Source organism: Phyllostomus discolor, chromosome 14 (genome assembly GCF_004126475.2).
Source record: "Phyllostomus discolor isolate MPI-MPIP mPhyDis1 chromosome 14, mPhyDis1.pri.v3, whole genome shotgun sequence".
Classification (NCBI taxonomy): domain Eukaryota; kingdom Metazoa; phylum Chordata; class Mammalia; order Chiroptera; family Phyllostomidae; genus Phyllostomus; species Phyllostomus discolor.
In genome coordinates, this window is record NC_040916.2 from 32106990 (window position 1) to 32112993 (window position 6004).

Sequence of the window (6004 nt, forward strand, 5' to 3'; positions counted from 1 at the left end):
AACAGAAGTGCGCTCACTCAGGAAGCCCTGGGTCGCAACCCCCAGCTTCCTGAAGGAAATGCCGAGAATGCTCCGGAGACAAAAGGCTGGAAGCGGGCTGGAAGGCCTGCCCATCTGTCTGTCTGCCGGGGTGGACAGTGTGAGCTCACGCCACGCTCACTTCCTAGAGCTCTCGTTCTACAGGCAGGTCTCATGGCAAAGCCAGTCCTTCCGGGGGCTCAGGGGACGATAAGGGGGTCCTGCCCCGGGAGGTGGCTCTCTAAGCACCACAGTGGGACTGACTCATCCTGGGGGAGATGAGGCAGGGCAGCTGGCCTTGGTGGGGAGGGGGCTGGGCACCAGGGAGGACGGCCTCCCTTGCCTATTTGGGAGCACAGGGTCCAGCGGTGAGATACGCTTTTTTCCTGGAAACTGCAGGCCGTGCATTTCATTCCGAGAAAGCTGGGCCGTCACAGACGGTTTTCCAAGGTGGGGGTGGGACAGATCCCCGGTTCCAGTCAGGTCACCGTGGCTGTGAGGAGGGGCATCGTGGTTGTACCCCAGTGTGAGCGTCTGGGTTTAATTCAGTATGTCCTGAGCATCGGAGATGGGAAAAAGAAACAAACAAAACCCCAGTAACTGTATGTTTATACTAAAATAAACACCCATCAAATTTTGATTAAAACACGTAGAATTTTAAACAGTCTGCGCAACACTTGACATATTCCTCTTTTTATTTTGAGATTTTATTTATTTACTTTTAGAGAGAGGGGAGGGAGGGAGAAAGAGAAGGAGGAAAACATCAACGTGCAGGAAAAACATCAATTGCTTGCTTCTCATATGTCCCCAGCTGGGGACCTGGCCCACAACCCATGCACGTGCCCTGACTGGGAATCAAACCAGCAACCTTACGGTTCACAGACTGATGCTCAGCCCACTGAGCCACGCCACGCGAGGGCTGGACAGATCCTTGTAAAAAAGTACCATTGGCTCATAAATATTTAGCAGAGTTACAAAATGACATCAAATAATACCTTATTTCCAACCATATCAAGTCTGATTATAACTTTACAGAAACTTCAAATAAAAATCTCCTTGCCCTGCAGCCCTGGCAGGTGTAGCTCAGTGGATTGAACACAGGCTGCAAACCAAAGGGTCACCGGTTCGATTCCCAATCAGGGCATATGACTGGGTTGCAGGCCAGGTCCCCAGTGGGGGCATGTGAGAGGCAACCACACATTGATGTTTCTCTCCCTCTCTGTCTCCCTCCTTTCCCCTCTCTCTAAAAATAAATACATAAAAATCTTCAAAATCTTCTTGTCCTGTGGCTCAGTGGGTGGGGCATCCTTCTGCAAACCAAAAGGCTGCTGGTTCAATTCCCATTCAGGGCGAGTGCCTGGGTTGCAGGTTCGGTCCCCAATCGGGGCACTTGTGAGATGTGACTAATTGCTGTTTCTCTCTCATATCGATGTTTCTCTCCCTCCCTCCCCCTCTCTCTAGAAATAAATAAAGTCTTTTTAAAAAATCTTGTTTTCAAGTATGATAACAAGAAAAATTACTTTCACTTGAGCCACTATTATTAGAAATTCATACTTTCATAGTAGTGGGAATTTTGCATTCATGCTAACTACATACTGGATTCTATTTTAGTAACATCAGCACTTGGGTTGTGATTTATGGCATCTCTCCTTTTCCCCTTGGTATAAAAAGTCTTGTAAAGATTTTCGCTTTAGTTTTCTTCAGCTTGGGCTAATTTCTGCCCTGGAAATGGCCTGTGTTAAGGATGCGCCCAAGGCCACGGTCCCCCTGTAGTGCTTCTAACCTTGACTGTGCTTTGGGGTGACTGCACCTCCTCCTGCCTCCATTCAGTGCATCACCGCCCCCCCCCGCCCCCCCGGGTTCGCCAGGCAGTGGCGAGTGCAGCTCCGTTGGGAGCCACGCCCTAAAAAGCCGCTTCAGAAGGACGGCGGGGTCCCCTGGAGAAACCCTCCGAAGCGAGGACTGGACGTTTAAGTGAATCTAAATATTAGCAACGGCGTTTCCGACTGAGGCTCGAGGGATAATACTCAAGTGACCCATGAAAAAATTCTCACTATAAACCAAAGATTTGACCTTATAGATAGTCGCTGGCTCACAAATTAATCCTCAGTACTGGCGCTGATGAGTCTGTATGATCTGTGTGAGGTTGAGCTCCTGCTTTTTCAGTTTTGCTCGCTGCTGCACACCCAGCTGGAAAGGCGTTTGCTGAGGACATCTAACTGTTTAGAGACCAAACTGCACTGGTCTCGTTTGTCTCCCAACTAATTAGAGCCAACGAGATATGTCTGTATTTGTCGAACTAAGTATTAAACATTCTGAGGAAGGACTCACGAGTATCCAAGAGAGAAACCTTTATGTAGGATCTTTTATTCTTTCCCCGTGGGCACCTTAAGTTCTGATGAGGAATCATAAGAAATTGCATCATTTCCCCCACCCTACCTTCCTGCTTTTTTGATGTGTGCTGCACGTGGTCCAAAAAAAAAAAAGTGGACTCAGGATATCCTTCTATGTACACCCTGGCTTTCACTGCCGACTTACTGAGTGGGTAGAGTCACCTTGCGGAATACCTTAGCAAGCAACGCCCACTTGAGTCATGCAAAACCTCTCTATCTACAAGGAACAAGGATTTGGACCCAGTGGTTGAAGGAGCTAGGAGAGCCAGGAAGAACATAACTCTGAGTGAGGGTGAGACCTCCTTTAATTCAGTCTTTTCCCAGCCCTGGAGCAGAGCTGGGGCCGAGAGCAGGTTTGGTTCCCGATGAAGAGAGAGCCCCTGAAACATCCTGTGCCCCCTGCGCTTGCTCCTTGGATTCTGCCTTTCGAGCGATTCCTATTTCTCCCATGGTCTCCTTTTCATCCCTTTGAGGACCGAGGATTAAAAATCAAAGTTAGCTCTGTGTATATCCACGAGCCAAAGCCAAGTGTGCGTTGCTGATGGGACCAGGCATTGCTTACATTTTGTTTTACTGAAGCGCCTTCCTGTGACCACCCACCAGCCTCTGTGTTCACAGCGGGTCAACCTCGTGGTGAGCGCACACTGTGGAATACTAGTCAGCAATCAAAATGGAACCAAGAGCGCTGCTCGCTGCCCCTTGCCTAAGTCTCAAAGCCTTAAGTTGAGCTCAGAAAGCCGGCCAGCCACCAAAGAGAGCACACCGCATGATTCCACTTGGGTGAGGCCCAAGGACGGATGAAACTGGTCTATTGACACAGCAGCCAGAAGCGTGGTTGCCTGGGTGGGGGAGGGGGAGGATCAACTGCAGGGGAAGAGGAGGGAACTTTTTAGATGGTTAGCAATGTTCTACATCTTCATGTTTTAGGGTGTTGTTTACTTGGGTATATATACATGTGTCTAAACCTCTCCAACAATATTTTTAGGACCTGTGAAATTAAAAAAAAAAATCAGTGTGGTGGACTTCCACTTTTGAGCCCGAGGACTATTTGGGACTTTCCCTGTGAAATGATCGAGCAAGGTCGCCAAGAGCTGGGTGGAGTGGGAGCCCAATCCCAGTGTGTCTCACAGAGAGGACAGGCTCATTTCCAGCGTCCCCTGAGGCCCCGCAACCAGAACACGAAAGCGCTCAGTCATTGAGACCCGATGACGCTCTCTCTGCTTCTACAGGGTGACACTTTGCGCTCGGAAGGATTTCGGTGTCTGCGGGTGTGGGGGTGGGGGCGGGGGCGGGGGAGTCTTGGGGGTTGTGATGAGGCCTCAGTCTTAGCGCTCCATGGTGGATTGTAATGCCGGCACGCAGATGGGGGTGGGGGTCAGGTCTCCACCCGTTTCTTAACCACCTGAGCCAATGTAGGAAAGGTCAGGTGATAACACGCATGTGGAGGCAATGCTGCCTTGCTAAACCGTGATGGGCAGAGACGGGAGACCTGGAAGGCAGGCTTGTACTCTTGAGGGTGGCGTAAGCTTTTGAGACGGGACATCTTGTGGCCCGGGCTCAGCCGGGTCGGTGGGCTCCTTCCTGCACGCAGCCCGGGGAGTCGCTGCAGAAGTGCCGCAGGCACTGTGGCGTGCTGGCGCCCACAGATTAGGAAAGCTAGACAGGGTGCAGGGGCGTGGAGTGTCTTATCTACTTCCCTCCAGCGCCAATCCCATTATCATTCCACCTTTCTGCTTCTCGTTGATACGGGGACAGAAAGAACCGCCTTAGGGGAAGCCCTGGCTGGCTCCTGCTCCCTGCTCCCTGCTCCCACTCCTCCTGGTGGGCGCACCCAGCGTTCACCCATCTGCTGCCGGGATGCTTGCCCCGGCTGTGCGTTTGCTGGTTCTTGTCTTCACAGACACCAAGGACTGACGCCCTCCCGGGCTCTGGCACTGCGGGGACTCCTCCCCTTTGGGGTCTGGAGAGCCTGTAATTGATGTAAGCGTGTCCAAGCCGGTGAGGGACTTTTCAGTACGAGTCTATGGGAGCCCAGACGGATGACAATAGCAGGGAAACAAGATGGCCAGGTGCCCCGGAGAATACCAGGGTTGCAGTCTCTTCTGTGTGCGTGACATCCAGGGGGGAAGATGAAGGAAGGCGACCTGAAAGTGGGAGGAAGCCAGGCAGGGAGGGTACTGCCGGACAGTTACCCAGATTAGCTGCTCTCCCCGCGCCGTGTGTTCACCCAGACGCACGTGAACAACGCCCAGGGATTGCTTAAGGGGAAGAGAAACCTTTTACTCCAAATGCTTACGTGCCTGCGACGTGACTGCACGCCGTGACTCACCCAGGTAGGAATTTATGATCAGGTCTCCCTGTGAGGTCGCTTTCCCCAGGACCCTTTACGTCCCCACGGACGTGGCAAGAGGCAAGCTCTTCTCCCGAGTGTGCCCACGGCGGTGGCACGCCTGTCCCACGCGCTGCCTTCTTCAGCGGCGTGACATAATTTCAGTCTGCAAATACGGTGCATGTGGGAAGCGTCTGATCTTTGGCTTGTATTGAACGAGGAGTATCTTGAAGTCACTTTAAGGCAAATACAGGGACATGAACACTTAGAGTGGGACAGGAGCGACCTCCTGGGTGGAAATACTGGCGTTCAGTGTCTTGGGGTGCTCTGGGCCCCACGGGAGACCAAAGCACTCGATGGTGTTTTCAGCTTCCCCTCCCCCAGCTCTGCGCTCTGCTACCCAGCACCCAGGCAGGCGCAAAGGCTGCTGCCGGGTGGAGCTGCTGGGCTCCACTGGGTGAGGGAAGCCTGAATTTGAATGTCTTCCCTCAGAGAAGCCTCCTTTGACCTGGCTGAAAGAGAAAGGACACAAAAACGCACCAGGCGAGAGGAAACGGGACACCTGTCCTTAGTTCTCAGTGTCTTGACCTGCAAACTTATCTCAAGGTAAAAAAATAAAAAATCACAAATTATCTAGAAGACCAGAGAGAGGGGTCTCAATAGGTCTTTGGTGTGTGGTGTGTTTTGGGGGTGACCTGTGCCTGAGGGGTGGTGGCTGGGGTAGCGGCCAGAATAGCCGCCCAGGACCCAAGGACTCTGCCCCCCAGGCTTGCACGCTGACCCCACTGAGACCCAGGGGGCCCTGTCACATCCGAGAAGGCCAGCAGCTCAGATGCCCACCCACCATCACCAGATCTACCCCTCAGAGGTGCGAAAGTGTCAGTTTGAAACTGTCAGGTTCAAAATGGCGTCACTTGTGCTAAAAACCCAGGATCCCAAACCCAGAGCGAATACCTACTCTCGCTGCAATTTCAGCCTCTCCCAGCAGTGGAATTTCAGACCAATCAGTTTGGAATTTTTCTGACTCTCACAGCAAAGGAATCTGTCTGATCGGCTCCCCTTGCTTTCCTCTACAGGGGAGTGTCCTTGCCTAAAATAATCTGCTCAACTCCTTTGTCCCATCCTCCTTCTGCCGCAAAACTTTCCTCGGCACACCACCCCTGGGAGAATGCTTTCCGTTGTTACACGGAACGCCACCCGATTCATGAATCGCCTCAGGAGGCCAGTTAGGTCTTCAGATTTACTCGGTTGAATCTTGTTTATT